General features: G+C 45.1%; 1 protein-coding gene across 1 annotated transcript in view; it reads left to right on the top strand.

Annotated features, from left to right (window-relative positions):
- Positions 1-17273: 17273 nt before the first annotated feature.
- The window catches only part of DEPTOR (DEP domain containing MTOR interacting protein), a 195453-nt gene continuing 194811 nt past the window's right edge, over positions 17274-17915 (top strand). Inside the window, exon 1 of the mRNA XM_082258014.1 lies at positions 17274-17543. The gene's annotated coding sequence lies outside the window, so the exon portion shown is untranslated. The remainder of the gene's footprint in view (positions 17544-17915) is intronic.

Below are 17915 nucleotides of genomic sequence, written 5' to 3'. Positions count from 1 at the left end.
TTGTCCTCTTGCGTCACCCATCTTGCACTAAGCTTCAGCTGGCGGACAGCCACCCTGACATTATTCTGGAGAATATTCTGGTAACCTTAGTAATTCATTTTTTCCTGTTCATGAAAACATATCTTATATTCTGTTATGTATCATAGAAATGTGTTTGTTCCACTCTGCACTTTGTTGGTTTCACTAAAGGAGGCTGTATGCACCATTGTCATGTAACTTGCCAAGTGGTCCAGAACCTAAGGCAGCGAAGCAAGCCCAATTCACAAATGTTCTCTGTCGGGATGAAGTTTTGATGTTGGTAAGCTGTGCTTTACATAGTGCCGAGTATTCTTCCTGAACAATTCAACTTTTGTTTCATAAGTTCATGAAACATTTTCCCAGTAGCATTGCGGTTTGGCAAGTGGCTTCTTCCATGGTGTTCCACCATGGACACCTTTCCTGTTTAAAGGCTTACATATAGTAGACTCATGAACATGGATGTTTGCCAGTTCCAGTGATCCCAGTCTTCAAGCCTTGAGCTGTTACTCATGGGTTCTTCCTTACCTCATTGAGGATTTTGCATTAGGCCTTGGGAGTAATCTTGGCTGGGTGCCCACTTCTAGGAAGAGTAGCTATGGTACTAAATTGTTTTAAATTATAGATAATTTGTCTAACCATCGACTGATGGATGCCCAAACACTTTGAAATTGCTTTGTATCCCTTTCCAGCCTTACGCAGATCAACTACCCTTGATTGTATGTATTCAGAGACCTCCTATATTCAAGGCATGATTTGCATCAGCTAATGCTTCTTATGAACACCAGTCTTAACCACTTGCCGACCGCCGCACGACTATCTACGTCGGCGGTCAGCCCCTCACAGGCAAACTAACGTAGGGCTACGTTGCTTGCTTGTGAGGGTCTAGGGAGCGAGCGCGCGCCCCCCGGGGCGCGCTCCCGCGTGGTCACGGACCCCCCCGCGCGTGTGACCAGCGGACCCGATGTCCGCCGGTCACTCGGCGATCGGCGGGGGAGAGGGAGAATGTCAGGCAGCTTGTGTAAACAAACTGCCTGTCATTCTCTTCGCTGCAAAGACACTGATAAAACGGATCTGGTATGTAGATCCGTTGATCAGTGTCTTTACAGCTAGAGCCACAGCCAATCACAGTAGAAACCACGCCCCTAGGGACACACACAGCCCCTCCCTTCCAAATAAAGTTAACCCCTTCACTACCAGTGTATTTTTACAGTAACAGTGCATATATATAGCACTGATTACTGTAGAAATGTCACTGGTAACCCCAAAAGTGTCAAAAATGTCAGTCAAGGGTCCGATCTGTCCGCCGCAATGTCGCAGTACCGCAAAAAAAAATCGCAGATCGCCGCCATTACGCGTTAAAAAAAAAAACAACAAAAATGACAAAAATCTTTCCCTTTGTTAGTAAACGCGATAACTTTTGCGCAAACCAATCAAAATACGCTTTTTGCGATTTTTTTTACCAAACATAGGTAGCATAAAATAAATTGGCCGAAAATTTTTAAAAATTTTGATTTTTACATTTTTTTTTGGGGGAATTTCATATAAAAAAATGTGAAAAATATTGCTATTTTTGCAAAATTGACGCTCTTTTTTTGTTTATAGCGCGTGATCAAAAAATCGCACAGGTGATCAAATACCACCAAAAGAAAGCTCTGTTTGTGGGAAAAAAAGGACGTCAAATTTGTTTAGGTACAGCGTCGCACGACCGCGCAATTGTGCGTTAAATTCACGCAGTGCCGAATCGCAAAATACCCCCTGGTCGGAATGGGGGTAAAATCTTCCGGGGCTTAAGTGGTTAAAATGTTTGAGTGTCTTTTATCAATCAAAGTTGCTCTAAACCACACCTCCAAACTCCTTTCATTGTTTAAAATCTATATATACAAACTACTGGTTCCTATTAGCTTTTGTTGAAGTTATTAGTCTATTATGGGTTCACTTACTTTTGCCTGCAGCACTGTGAATGTTTAAAGGGTGTGTTCAGTAAAGACTCAAGAAATTAGAATTGTTTGTGTGTTGTCAGCTTAAAGCGTAACTCCACTTTTGTTGAGAAAAAAACATTCCCCTCTGGGTGATCTCTGTACATTACAAGGATTATAAAAACCTTTGATGCAGATTCCTACCTTTGGTTATTCTGAAGAAATCATTGTTTGTTCCTCTGTGCCTCTGTGCTGAGTGGGTCTAATGGGAGTGGTTTCATTATTATCTATCGGCTGTGACAGCTGCAGGTCTCTAATGAGGAAAGCTGCTAGGCCTGCATCCCTTTAGATGTGTTCCTACAGGGAGTATCTAACCAAAAATGACATTTTTGTTGCAGGGGATGCAAGAAATCTGACTTGTATCTTAGGCTGGCCATGCATGTTCAATTTTCTTGTACAATTTTCTGTTACATTTACCAAAAAACATATAATATGAGGTCAAAACTAAACACCACTTTCAATTATATCCAATTAGACAGGCCCTTGTACTACATAGTTGAAGGTAAATTTTAAGAAAATTGTAAGAAAATTGTATAATGTTTGGCTAGCTTTAGGCAGACTTCTGGGAAAATGGGTGGGCCAATCACACAAGCAGGAAATGGTGTTTCTGGGGGTGTGGTCAGTATACATTCTGTGTACAGAACAGCTCCAGGCAGCCATATTGCATTGCATTTTCAGAAAATTACAACAGCTGCAGATTGAAAAGGAAAGGTCATTTTTAATAACATTCAATTAAAATATGATTTGTGTCGCAATTGCATACGCTATATTCTTTTTTCTTTATTTGCTGATTTTTTTCCCCACGAAAGTGGAGTTACCCTTTAACCACTTTACGACCGCCCGCCACAGTTATACTGCGGCAGACAGCCGCTCCTGTGTGTAGGTATACGTCGGTCGCGCACAGGCAGCTAGGAAAGCCGATGCAGAGGGCAGGCGGCCCTGATTGCCACCTGACACCCGCGATCGCTCCCCGCTGAGAGAGAAGAACGGTCAGCTGTTGTAAACACAGCCGACCGTTCTTCTCTCTGGAATGATCACAGAGCAGAGCCCATGTGATCCTTCTATATAGAATCGCAGGTCTCTATGATCATTCCACAAGCCATGCCCCCCACAGTTAGAAACACGCCCCTAGGTACACATTTAACCCCTTGATCACCCATAGTGTTAACCCCTTTCCTGCCAGTTTCATTATTACAGTGACAGTGCATATTTTTAGCACTGATTACTGTAGTAATGTCACTGGTCCCCGAAAAAGTGTCAAAAATGTCAGTTGGGGGTCCGATCTGTCCGCCACAATGTCGCAGTCCCGCAAAAAATCACAGATCACCGCCATTACTAGTAAAAAATAAAAAAATCAATAAAAGTGACATAAATCTTTGCCGTAGTTAGTAGTCACGATAACTTTTGCGCAAACCAATCAAAATCCGCTTATTGCGTTTTTTTTTTTTTTTTTTTAACAAAAATATGTAGCAGAAAACAAATTGGCCTAAAATGTTAAAAAAATTAGATTTTTAAATTATTTTATGGGAATGTCATATAGCAGAATGTGAAAAATATTGTTTTTTTTCAGAATTGTTGCTCTTTTTTTGTTTATAACGCAAAAAATAAAAATTGCAGAGGTGATCAAATACCACCAAAAGAAAGCTCTATTTGTGGGGAAAAAAGGACATTTTATTTAGGTACAGCGCCGCGCGACCGCGCAATTGTCCGCAGAAGTAATGCAGTCCGCGCAAAAGTAATGCAGTGCCGATTCGCAAAATATGGCCTGGTCATTAAGAGGGTAAATCCTTCCGGTCCAGAAGTGGTTAAGCACATTGAGTGTGACTATGGTTGAGGATCAGATTGCATGTTATTCCAAATTACTGCAGAAAAACTGTTAATTCCATGGGATTCACATACTTTTTCTTGCCACTGTATACGTAACTCTTACTTTCTTGCCTATTGTGAAAGTGCAGACACTTGGATAAAAATAGCCCTTTACAGGGATCAGTCACTTGCGCTGGCATGTGTTGTAATCCATATATTTACACATACGTTCAGTCACGTGCAGAATGTGCTGGTTAAACTGGCCAGCATTTTAGGAACTCGCTGCACATGCTTATCGTGTTTTGTAAGCTCCAGCTTCAATGTTTCCCTTGTTTTTACTCAGGCAGCCACAAAGCTCTCACAGCGAAGCCTCAATTTCCTTTAAAGAGAAATCCGGCAAAAACTAAAGCTGGCAGAAAACATATCTCCTATTCTGTTATGCATCACTGAAATGTGTTTGTCCCAGGGATCGACCGATTATCGGCATGGCCGATATGCACTTTCTCCGATATATCGGAATCGGCCCCGGAGGTTACCGATATTGCTGATATTTCAGGAAAGTGCTGTACCGGAGTGATGCCTGCAGGTGGAGGCACCCCCCCGGTACCGGCATCCATAGCTGACGGTCGGCTGTCTTGTAATGACAACCGATGTGGCTTAGAAGCCGCTTGGCTGTCATTGCAAGGTGCAGGAGGGGCAGTGCTGTATTTTGGCCTAGGTCAACAAGGCCCAGGCCTAGGGCGGCACTATGCAGGGGGGCAGCAGAAAAGCTGCCCCCCCCTCCACCTGAGACTCTATTAGCCACTGGTTGCTGTCTCAACCCCCCCCTATCTCTCTCTCCCTCTCTCACCTCTCATCTCCCTCTCTCTCTCTCATTCCCTCTCTCTCATCCCCCCTCTCTCTCTCATCCCCCACTCTCTCGCTCTCTCTCTCACCCCCTCTCTCTCTCATCCCCTTATCACCCTCCTCTCTCTCACCCCTCCTCTCTCTCCCCACCCCTCTCTCTCTCATCCCCCTCTGTCATCCCCCTCTCTCTCTCTCATCCCCCCTCTCTCTCTCTCGCTCTCTATCTCATCCCCCTCTTTCACCCCCACCCTCTCTCTCTTTCTCATCCCCCTCTCTCTCTCTTTTATCCCCCTCTCTCTTTCTCACACCCTCTCTCTCATCCCCCCTCTCTCTCATCCCTCCCTCTATCTCTCTCTCTTTAGTCTCCCCCTCTCTCTCTCTCACCCCCTCTCTCTTTCATCCCCCCCTCACCCACCCCCCTCTCTCTCTCTCCCACCCCCTCTCACAGCCCCTCCTCTCGTGAGATCTCAGGGGTTCATGCTGGGACTTGTAGTCCTTCAATTTTGGAGGGAGTCAAATCCGTTAAAAAAGGAGTGGGGCAAATTTACATAGGAGGGGGCGCCCAATTTTAGTCTTGCCTAGGGCAGCACAAAACCAAAATACACCACTGAGGAGGGGACGCCCCCCCCCCTCCCGCCGCCTTCCGCAGCTCATCCGAGTCTCCCGTCCCACCGGGCATCCTACCTGCACGGCCGCCGAAGACCATATCAAAGCCACATTCGGCTCTGATCAGGTCTCCATGTAAAAATGACATCACTTCCGGGTACTCGGCGCCAGATTAAAAAAAATGACAGCATTCAAAACAGCCAAACTTGGCGTTTGGAATGCTTTTAATTGCAGAGGAGGGGTTTGGTGTCTTTTAGACCCCCAGATCCCTCCACAACAGTACCTGTCAAGTGCTAACAATAAAAAATAATTTTTTCTTTAAATGTACGAAAATATCGGCCGATACTGATATTCAATGGCCAAAATATCGGTATCGGCAACGAAAAACCGATATCGGTCGATCACTAGGTTGTCCCACTCTGCACTTTGTTGGTTTCACTAAGGGAGGCTGAATGCACCATTGTCATGTAACAAGAGGCTGCAGTGCTAACCCAAAAGCTCTGCCTGCTGCATTCAACACCAGTGGATTCTTGAAAAAGGTGTAATGACTCAGTAGAAGTCCGGAGTTCACATATCAAATACACTCACCGGCCACATTATTAGGTACACCTGTTTAATTGCTTGTTTACACAAAGTACTAATCAGCCAATCACATGGCAGCAACTCAATGAATTTAGGCATATAGACGTGGGGAAGACGACTTGCTGAAGTACAAACTGAGCATCAGAATGGGGGAAGATAGGGGATTTAAGTGGCTTTGAACGTGGCATGGTTGTTGGTGCAAGACGGGCTGGTCTGAGTATTTCAAAATTTGCTGATCTCCTGGGATTTCCACACGCAGCCATCTCTCGGGTTTACAGAGAATGGTCCGAAAAAGAGAAAATATCCAGTGAGCGGCAGTTGCGTGGAGGAAAATATCTTGTTGATGTCAAAGGAGAATGGGCAGACGAGATGATAGAAAGACAACAGCAACTCAAATAACCACTTGTTACAACCGAGGTATGCAGAATACCATCTATGAACGCACAACACATCGAACCTTGAAGCAGATGGACTAAAGCAGCAGAAGACCACACCAGATGTCACTCCTGTCGTCTAAGAACAGGAAACTGAGGCTACAATTAGCACAGGCTCACCAAAATTGGACAATAGAAGATTGGAAAAATGTTGCCTGGTCTGATGAGTCTCAATTTCAGCTGCGACATTCAGATGGTAGGGTCAGAATTTTCAGAAAAACAACATGAAAGCATAGATCCATCCTGCCTTGTATCAATGGTTCATGCAGGTGGTGGTGGTGTAATGGTGTGAGGGATATTTTCTTGGCACACTTTGGGACCCTTAGTACCAATTGAGCATCGTTCAAACACCACGGCCTACCTGAGTATTGCTGCTGTCCATCCCTTTATGACTACAGTGTACCAATCTTCTGATGGCTCCTTCCAGGAGGATAATGCACCATGTCACAAAGCTCCAATCATCTCACCACTGGTTTCTTGAACTTGAAAATGATTTCACTGCACTCCAATGGCCTCCACAGTCACCAGATCTTAATCCAATAGAGCAGCCCTCAAATTTTCCACTCGCATCTTGCGAGTGGAAAATGATTGAGGACGAGTGTGAGGCTGCCTCGGGAGCCGTTCTCCCAGATATCGCCCAGGGAAGGAGACAGGAGAGGAAGAGGAAAGCTGGCCGGATAATCACAGAGCGGGGATAGCCCCGCTGTAACAGCTTTTATTTCAATTGTCAGCCGCTTGCCGTTACACACAGCACCGCCTCCTGGCCCAGCTCCTTTGATAGACAAAACACCGGTCCAATGCCAGGACGTGTGACTTCTATCATAGGAGCCAATCCAAGAGGCTGGTCTGTGTGTGATGGTGAGTGCCTGGCAATTCAAATGAAAGCTGTTACAGCGGGGCGATCCCTGCTCTGTGATTATCTGGCCGGCTTTCCTCTTCCTCTCCTCTCTCTTCCCCTTCACTGGTCAGGCTGCATTGACGGGCACAGGTGAGGCTGCATTGACGGGCACAGGTGAGGCTGCATTGACGGGCACAGGTTAGGTTGCATTGACGGTCACAGGTGAGGTTGCATTGAAGGGCACAGGTGAGGCTGCATTAATGGGCACAGGTGAGGCGGCATTGATGGGCATTGATCAGGCTGCATTGATGGGCACAGGGGAGGTTGCATTGATGGACACTGGTGAGGCTGCATTCATGGGCACTGGAGAGGGGGCATTGATGGGCACAAACGAGGCTGAATTGATGGGCATTGATGGGCACTGATCAGGCTGCATTGATAGGCCCAGGTGAGATTGCATTGATGGACACTGGTGAGATTGCATTGATGGACAATGGTTTTCAGTAAGTAGTAGGTCAGCCATTTGGCACGGGGCCCAGAAGCTAATGGAGAACACTGAAGAAGTGGTGCCAATTACAGTGATTTATCAAGCTTCCACAGGAATACCACAGGTATGGCACATACATACAAAAAATGAACACAAGGGCACACCGGCCTAGCGCATTATCCTCCATAAAAGGCTTTATTAAATAAAATCATAAAATACTCACAAACGAGTTCTTGGTAAAAGCATATCTCAATGATAAGTTGCCATCAGCATCAGAAACGGAATGGCTTACGAATTTCGAGGCTGAACTGAAGAGATAAAGGGGATTAAAGGAGGTGTGTGTGTGTGTGTGTGTGTGTGGAAACCAGCCAGCCCTTAGTTTGCTATACTTACCCACCAGTCTGCTGACAAACCAAATAAACCTGTCTAACAAAATAGGTTAAAAACAGGGGTTTAGTTAACACACATTTGCAAACGCATGTATAAGCTGCAGGCCACTCCAAGGCACCCTGTGTATTCTGCAGTCCTAACACTACCTAACACTACTCAACTCAAACTCAGTAACTGAGTTTCTACTGAGTGTCTCCAAACATGGGAGTACATGAATGCTAATGGATGGATGGGAAACAGGTGAGCTTGGAGGTGGCCCAATCCTTCCCCAACCTGCTCCCAGCCATGACTGGTATTGAAAAACGAATGGCTATGTGGAAGCCATAGGGTGCAAACTAAAAAATGACCAGCTGGAAAACGCACACCCCCATTCCAATAATATAGATGGTAAAGGCAAATTGGGACTTTAGATGAAACACCAGCCTGTAAAGCAAGCTATGTTAGACAGGTTTATTTGGTTTGTCAGCAGACTGGTGGGTAAGTATAGCAAACTTAAGCCCCGTACACACGCACAGATCGTCGTCATACAAACGTCGGCGGACGAAAGATCTGCCGATTGTACGCGTGTTAGTATGGTGCCTCCGACAGCTGTCTGCACACAATCCGCGGACAAGAGTCTTTCTTGCAAACATGAAAATTTTTGTCTGCGGACACCAGAACGGACGATTGTTCGCCTGTCAGTACAGAAATCAGCCGACAGACCGCAGATTTGCAAGACTGGGCATGCTCAGAAAATAAAAAACACAGGGAAAGTTAACCATTACATGACATCACTTCTGCAGTCAGCTGAAGTCTGCGGACAAAATTCTTGTGCTGTCTTTGCACTTTTCAACAGACACCGACATCCCGGGGAGAAAAGACGAACATTTGTATGACGACGATCTGTGCGTGTGTACGGGGCTTAAGGGCTGGCTGGTTTCCACACACACACACCTGCTTTAATCCCCTTTTTCTCTTCAGTTCTGTTATATACAGGGATGGAGACGTTGTGCAGTGCTCGCCGGTGTCTCATGTAAAGTCCCAAAACTGCCCAAAATTTTCCATGTTGTCAGGGATGGAGACGCTTGCTTTACAGGCTGGTGTTTCATCTAAAGTCCCGATTTGCCTTTACCATCTATATTATTGGGATGGGGGTGTGTGTTTTCCAGCTGTTCATTTTTTAGTTTGCACCCTATGGCTTCTACATAGCCATTCGTTTTTCATACTGGTGGGTAAGTATAGCAAACTAAGGGCTGGCTGGTTTCCACACACACACACACCTCCTTTAATCCCCTTTTTCTCTTCAGTTCTGTTATATACAGGGATGGAGACGCTGTGCAGTGCTCGCCGGTGTCTCATGTTAAGTCCCAAAACTGCCCAAAATTTTCCACGAATTTCGAGGCTAAGCCTCTTCCTCAGAGCCTACAGGTAGGCTCTGAGGAAGAGGCTTAGCCTCAAAATGCGTAAGCCATTTCCAGCTATCAAAGACGGTTCACCTTCCGTTTCTGACGCTGACGGCAACTTATAATTGAGATATGCTTTTACCAAGGATTTGTTTGTGAGTATTTTATCATTTCATTTAATAAAGCCTTTTATGGAGGATAATGCGCTAGGCTGGTGTACCCTTGTTTTTGTTTTTTGTTTGCAGTGGTCCCAGACTACCCTGGTCTTGAAGGGGCTGCAAGGCTGAAGCATCCAGGAGAAGTCAATTGTATAGTCTCTGGTGTGGCCTAGGCTGGGCAGAAGGTCTTTTCTCAGAGTGCAGGAGAAAGGTGCATAGCACCATTTTTTTGTTCATGGCACATACATACTTTTATGTTGGTCCAAGCTGTACCAATCTAACAATGTAATAATTGTCATACCTAAACTTTACCTAAATCTATAGTTTCTCCTGACAGGTTTTATCCCTCAGGCAAATCGCCAATTTTATTTCCCAACTCTGGATACATGCCTTCTTATCAATATATTTTTGTGAGTGAGATCTCCACAACTGAATTCTATACAAATCTATGAGATTGGAAACACAGAGGAGCGACTTAATAAAAAATACCAAAAAAAAAACACCAAGTGAGCCAGGAAGTCTGCCCTCCTTTTTTTTTTTTAGTATAGATCTATGTTTGCTCCAAACATGTTTATATCTACCTACTGTTGACTGACTAACTACCTCTGCTGGAAGTCTGTTCTAGGCATCAACTACACTTTCAGCAAAATAATAATTTCTGAATGTTCCTCCCGCTAGTTTCAGGTCATGTTCCTGTGTTCGTAATCTTTGCTTTATATTGAAAATACTGCCCTCCTGAACCTTATTCACACCCTTAATGTATTTACATTTTTGAGTAATCGGGACTTCCTTCCATTTGCTGTTGATCTCTCCAGTGATGACTAAAGATCTATATAGAGGGCTCAGGACCTCCTTCCTCTTGCTGGTGATCCCATTAGGGATATAAAGATCTGTATAGAAGAATCAGGACCTCCTTCCTCCTGTTGGTGATCCCTCCAGTGATAACCAGTGCTGTATCTTGGCCTAGGCCAACAAGGCCCAGGCCTAGGGCAGAACTTTGCAGGGGGGCAGCAAAAAAGCTGCACCACTCCTCCCACCTCCCCCACTAAAAAGAGTCACTGACAGCTTGCGCTACACACTTTTAGTATAGTGCCAGTCTTATAGGACGAATTGAGCTGGAGGGCAGGGTCCAGGAGGCAAATCAGTCTGGCACCCCCATAAAGCTGTCACACTGCTACCTCCTGGTATGATATAGTATGATATTATGGTATGATGATGGCCACTGCTGAGGCTGACCTTATGGGAACTGATGAGGCTACACTGATGGGCATTGATAGACTGTGGCTGTGGTTTGTGGTTTACAGATGACAGGGCGGGTCATAAACAGGAAGAGGTGTGGCCTTTACAGGAAGGGGTGCGTCATATTTAAATTAGGGGGTGCACAAGTTTAGTCAGGCCTAGGGCAGCACAAAACCTAAATACACCACTGGTGATAACTAAAGACCTATATAGAAGAATCAGGACCTCCTTGCTCCTCTTGGTGATTCCTCCAGTGATAACTAAAGATCTACAGAGGAACAACGACCTCCTTCCTGCTGCTGGTGATCCCTCTAGTGATAACTGAAGATCTCTATAGAGGAATGAGGACCTCCTTCTTCCTGCTGGTGATCCCTCCAGTGACAAATAAAGATCTGTATCAGCCTTACTCAACCTTTTCAACACAGAGGAACCCTTGAAAAAACGTTCCAGTGTCAGGGAACCCCTGCTAAAAATTATTATATGTAAAACACATGATATATTAATGTGATAGTCAGGTGGAAGAATGCTCCTTACACTTGTGGTCATTAGGATGAATTACCCCCTTATAGATAGCTAAATAGATCAATAGTGTTAGTGGAAACTTATCTGAGGCAGAAATTGCTCATTACTCAAGGAACCCCTAAAAACCTCTGGAGGAAATATGATGATGACCCCTCTAGTGATAACAAAAGATCTATATAGAGGAATCAGGACATCCTTCCTCCTGCTGGTGATCCTTTCAGTGATAACGAAAGATCTACAGTATCTGACAAAAGTGAGTACATCCCTCACATTTTTTTAAAATATTTTTATTATATCTTTTCATGTGACAGCACTGAAGAAATGACACTTTGCTACAATGTAAAGTAGTGAGTGTACAGCTTGTATAAAGCCCCGTACACACGTACTGATCGTCGGCCGAACGATCGGCCGTCTTTTGTCCAGGGCTGTCGTGTCTGTTGAAAACTGCAAAAGACTGCACACGAATTTTGTCGGCCAACAACAGCAGACTGCAGAAGTGATGTCATGTGATGGTTAACTTTCCTTGTCTTTTTTCTTTTCTGAGCATGCCCAGTCTTGCAAATCTGCTGTCTGTCTGCCGAAATCTGTACTGACTGGCGAACAATCGGCCGTTCTGGTGTTGGCCAACAAAAATTTTAATGCCTGCACGACAGATTCTGTTCGGCCGAAAATGCACTGTTGGCTGTCGGAAGCATCATACTAACAAGCCTACAATCGGCCGATCGGTTGTCGGCCGAATATTTACGGCCGACAATCGGTACGTGTGTACGGGGCTTAACAGTGTAAATTTGCTGTCCCCTCAAAATAGCTCAGCACACAGCCATCAATGTTTAAACCGCTGGCACCAAAAGTGAGTACACCCCTAAGTGGACATGTCCAAATTGGGTCCAAAGTGTTAATATTTTGTGTGGCCATCATTATTTTCCAGCACTGCCTTAACCCTCTTGGGCATGGAGTTCACCAGAGCTTCACAGGTTGCCACTGAAATCCTCTTCCACTCCTCTATTACGACATCACAGGGCTGGTGAATGTTCGAGACCTTGCGCTCCTCTACCTTCCATTTGAGGATGCCCCACAGATGCTTAACCTTCCTAGCGGTATTCCCGAGTGTGGCTCGGGGTTAATTTTCAGTACCAAAAGCGGTAACCCCGAGCCACACTCGAGATTACCCCAGAATGATACTCACCTTCCCCTGCGATCCCCCGCCGTCCTCCCCAGCCTTCCTGCAGCCTTCCTCCCGCTGTCCTCTCGCTCTGTGCTCAGCCAATGCCGGCATCTTCTTCCGAATCCCTTCCCTGCGTTGCAGGGGGGTGAAACCGGCGGGAGATTAAAAATTACATGATACAGTGTAATCTGTTAGAATTACAACTTTGCATTATGGCATTTCACCTAGTGGCTTTTCCAGTGTCCTACCTGTACTTTTTGCGGTACTTTGTACCTGGAAAAGTGATAACATCCATGGCGTCCAAAAAGCGTTCTTTTAGCTCAAAAACGCTTTTGGACGAACTGGAAAACAGCGATGGTGTATTGGAATTATTTAAAGAACTGAGCGATAGAGATTCGTGGGAAAATTCGTCATCAGGTACTAAAAGTGAAAACAGCGACGATTCTGCGACTGAGCTCAGCGATGTGCAGGCTTGGTGCTCTATTGACTGCGATACGGATCAGGTAGTGCCCCCGAGTACAGATTCCCCCTCATAATGAAATATCTCCACTTCAAAAATAATGAAGAATTTGATTAAATGTATTATTATTACATTTTAATTTATGATTTTGTGTTTCAAACTTTATCATACCCTACTAGACTCCTGTTTGGACAGATTTAAGTGGGTTATTTCTAAGAACTACAGGCCTAAAATATAAAACATATTTCCATGCAAAATAATGTACCGCTCTTAGCACAGAAATTCTGACATAATCAGACCGCCAGGTAGGTTAATAGGGTTTAGGTCTGGAGACATTCTTGGCCAGTCCATCACCTTTACCCTCAGCTTCTTTAGCAAGGTTTGGGTTCACTATCATGTTGGAATACTGTCCTGTGGACTAGTCTCTGAAAGGAGGGGATCATGCTCTGCTTCAGTATGTCACAGTACATGTTGGCATTCATGGCTCCCTCAATGAACTGTAGCTCCCCAGTGTCAGCAGAACTCATGCAGCCCCAGACCATGATACTCCCACCACCATGCCTGACTGTAGGCAAGACACACTTGTCTTTGTATTCCTCACTTGGTTCCACACACACTTGACACCATCTGAACCAAATACGTTTATCTTGGTCTCATCCGACCACAGGACATGGTTCCAGTAATCCATGTCCTTAGTCTGCTTGTCTTCAGCAAACTGTATGTTGGCTTTCTTGTGCATCATCTTTAGAAGAGGCTTCCTTCTGGGATGACAGCAATGCAGACCAATTTGATGCAGTGTGCAGCGTATGGTGTGAGCACTGACAGGCTGACCCCCCACCCCTTCAACCTCTGCAGCAATGCTGGCACCACTCATACGTCTATTTCCCAAAGACAACCTCTGAATATGACGCTGAGCATGTGCACTCATCTTCTTTGGACGACCATGGCAAGGCCTGTTCTGAGTGGAACCTGTCCTGTTAAACCGCTGTATGGTCTTAGCCACCATGCTGCAATTCAGTTTCAGGGTCTTGACAATCTTCTTATAGCCTGGGCCATCTTTATGTAGTGCAACACTTCTTTTTTTCAGATCCTCAGAGAGTTCTTTGCCATGAGGTGCCATGTTGAACTTCCAGTGACCAGTATGAGAGAGTGAGAGGGACAACACTAAATTTAACACACCTGCTCCCCATTCACACCTGAGACCTTGTAACTATCGAGTCACATTACACTGGGGAGGGAAAATGGCTAATTGGGCCCAATTTAAGCATTTCGACTGAGGGGTGTACTCACTTTTGTTTCTAGCAGTTTAGACATTAATGGCTGTGTGTTGAGTTATTTTGAGGGGACAGCAAATTTACACTGTTATACAAGCTGTACACTCACTGCTTTACATTGTAGCAAAGTGTCATTTCTTCAGTATTGTCACATGAAAAGATATAATAAAATATTTACAAAAATGTGAGGGATGTACTCACTTTTGTGAGATGCTGTGTATAGAGGATTCAGGACCTCCTTTCTCCTGCTTGGGATTTCTTCAGTGATATAAAGATCTTTATAGAGGAATCAGGACCTCCTTTTTCCTGCTAGTGATCCCTTCAGTGATAACGAAAGATCTATATAGAGGAATCAGGACCTCATTCCTCCTGCTGGTAATCCCTTCAGTGATAACGACTCCTTTCTCCTGCTTGGGATAACTTCAGTGATATAAGGATCTATATAGAGGAATCAGGACCTCATTCCTCCTGCTGGTGATCTCTCCAGTGATAACTAAAGATCTATATAGAGGATTCAGGACCTCCTTTCTCCTGCTTGGGATCACTCCAGGGATATAAAGATCTATATAGAGGAATCATGACCTCCTTTTTCCTGCTAGTGATCCCTTCAGTGATAACGAAAGATCTATAAAGAGGAATCAAGACATCCTTCCTCCTGCTGGTAATCCCTTCAGTGATAACGACTCCTCTCTCCTGCTTGGGATCACTGCAGTAATATAAAGATCCTATATAGGGCAATCAGGACCTCATTCCTCCTGCTGGTGATCTCTCCAGTGATAATGAAAGATCGATATAGAGGATTCAGGACCTCCTTTTTCCTGCTAGTGATCCCTCCAGTGATAACGAAAAATCTATAAAGAGGAATCAGGATATCATTCCTCCTGCTGGTAATCCCTTCAGTGATAACGACTCCTTTCTCCTGCTTGGGATCACTCCAGTGATATAAAGATCCTATATAGGGCAATCAGGACCTCGTTCCTCCTGCTGGTGATCCCTCCAGTGATAACGAAAGATCTATATAGAGGATTCAGGACCTCCTTTCTACTGCTAGTGATCCCTCCAGTGATAACGAAAGATCTATACTGTATAGAGGATTCAGGACCTCCTTTCTCCTGCTAGTGATCCCCCTCCAGTGATAACTAAAGATCGTTATAGAGGAATCAGGACCTCCTTTCTCCTGCTTGGGATTTCTCCAGTGATATAAAGATCTATATAGAGGAATCATGACCTCCTTTTTCCTGCTAGTGATCCCTTCAGTGATAACGAAAGATCTATAAAGAGGAATCAAGACTTCCTTCCTCCTGCTGGTAATCCCTTCAGTGATAACGACTCCTTTCTCCTGCTTGGGATCACTGCAGTGATATAAAGATCTATATAGGGCAATTGGGACCTCATTCCTCCTGCTGGTGATCCCTCCAGTGATAACAAAAGATCTATAGAGAGGAATCAGGACCTCCTTTCTTCTGCTAGTGATCCCTCTAGTGATAACTAAAGATCTATATAGAGGAATCAGGACCTCCTTCCACCTGCTGATGACCCCTCTAGTGATAACTAAAGATCTATATAGAGGAATCAGGATATCATTCCTCCTGCTGGTGATCCCTTCAGTGATAACGATTCCTCTCTCCTGCTGGTGATCCCTCCAGTGATAACAAAAGATCTATATAGAGGAATCAGGACCTCCTTTCTTCTGCTAGTGATCCCTCTAGTGAGAACTAAAGATCTATATAGAGGAATCAGGACCTCCTTCCTCTTGCTGGTGATCCCTCCAATGATAACGAAAGATCTATAAAGAGGACTCAGAACCTCCTTTCTCCTGCTGGTGATCCCTCTAGTGATAACTAAAGATCTATATAGAGGAATCAGGACCTCATTCCTCCTGCTGGTGATCCCCCCAGTGATAACGAAAGATCTATATAGAGGAATCCGGACCTCCTTTCTTCTGCTAGTGATCCCTCTAGTGAGAACTAAAGATCTATATAGAGGAATCAGGACCCCCTTCCTCCTGCTGATGAGCCCTCTAGTGATAACTAAAGATCTATATAGAGGAATCAGGACCTCCTTCCTCTTGCTGGTGATCCCTCCAGTGATAACGAAAGATCTGTATAGAGGAATCAGGACCTCATTCCTCCTGCTGGTGATCCCTTCAGTGATAACGACTCCTCTCTCCTGCTGGTGATCCCCCCAGTGATAACTAAAGATCTATATAGAGGAATCAGGACCTCATTCCTCCTGCTGGTGATCCCCCAGTGATAACGAAAGATCTATATAGAGGACTCAGGACCTCCTTCCTTCTGCTGATGACCCCTCTAGTGATGCACCCCAGAATTCCTTATGTTCTGTAAGTCCACGATTTTGTATTTAGAAAGATTGAACTGCAGTTTCCTCTGCTTTGACCAATCTTCGAGCAATGCCATATCATATATTCTGTCTTACAAACCCCTCCAGGAATATCAACCCTATTGCACACCTTTGTGTCACCTGAAAAAATCAGACAATGTGTCAACACCGACATATTACATTAAAGGAAACATAAGCCATTTCCACAAACGTTACAGCGGGAATCTGCCGGCTTGCGTGTAACGTGGTTATATTTTGATTTCTCTTGTACCTTCCCAGTCGCCGTAGACGTAGAGGAACTCCCAGTCCATCCCTTCCCCCACTTTAACTAGCTGTCTCCAAACCAAGCAAAAAAAGCTAAAGGGGTGGGGGGGAGGGAAGGGAAGGCATAGAGCCCTGTGCACTAACAATGTAGCTTTTCTGTCTCTCCCAGGAACTCCTGCCAGTCTCTGATGTGCTGTACACAACATGTGATCATTCAGACTAAATATTGCATGATCCTCCCCTGTGATCACTGGCTTGCAGTGATCTGAAGACTTTGGCAGCTCCATGCAGGCAGGCATATTGCACAATAGAAGCTGCAAGGAGTTGTGCCTAGGTATCAGGGCTGGGTGCAGTCAGTGGCCCCTGAGTCCTGGTCCTGAACTGTGCATTGTGGGGCTGTTGGAGCCTGGACTGGGTGGCTGGCACTGCATTGTAGGAGTGCAGCAGTGTGCATGTTAGCCAAGGGGGAAGTTGGTGTGAGTTGTGATCTTCAGGAGAACTTTTTTTTTTTTCCATCTGATCTCAAAGTTCAGCCCAGCTGACCTCCCAAAGCTGCACGATTCTACAACCCCAGTCTTGTCCTTGCAGGGACATGCGAGAGTCCCTCCTGCATTCTGGGTGCTTTTCTTGGATCACCTCTGTGCCTGGGTGCCTCCTGGGTGCTTGAGGTGGGAGGCACCTGCGAGCCTCCAGCGCAGAGACGAATAAGCCCCCTGGTGCTGCTGCGTTAGCCGGAGAGAAGAGCACAAACTGCAGGTTAGTAGTAGTAGCATGCTTTATTTTTTATATTTACATAAGCCATAATAACTAGTTGGCACCCAACTTCCTGTGATCTAAGCTGTATCTGGTTGCTATGGGATACCGTGATTTGCACGTCAATCTTGCTCTTGTTACGTAACCTGCGTGTTGCGTTGCTGGCGGGCATACCTTATGAGGAATTGTAAACAAAGCCACTCGTTGCATATGACAGCATGTATATAGGGCAGCGTAGAACGCAACACTAAAGCTTGGTTCAGATCAATATGTGTTGGGAACGCACGCAAAATCGCATACTTTCCCATTGGCCATGTGATCATGTGGTTTGGTTTTACCTAATTTTTAAAAAGCGACAGGTTCCTATAGTCACGC

Source organism: Pelophylax lessonae, assembly GCF_965119305.1.
Source record: "Pelophylax lessonae genome assembly, chromosome: 5".
Taxonomy (NCBI): domain Eukaryota; kingdom Metazoa; phylum Chordata; class Amphibia; order Anura; family Ranidae; genus Pelophylax; species Pelophylax lessonae.
This window is presented reverse-complemented; position numbering and strand designations above follow the sequence as displayed.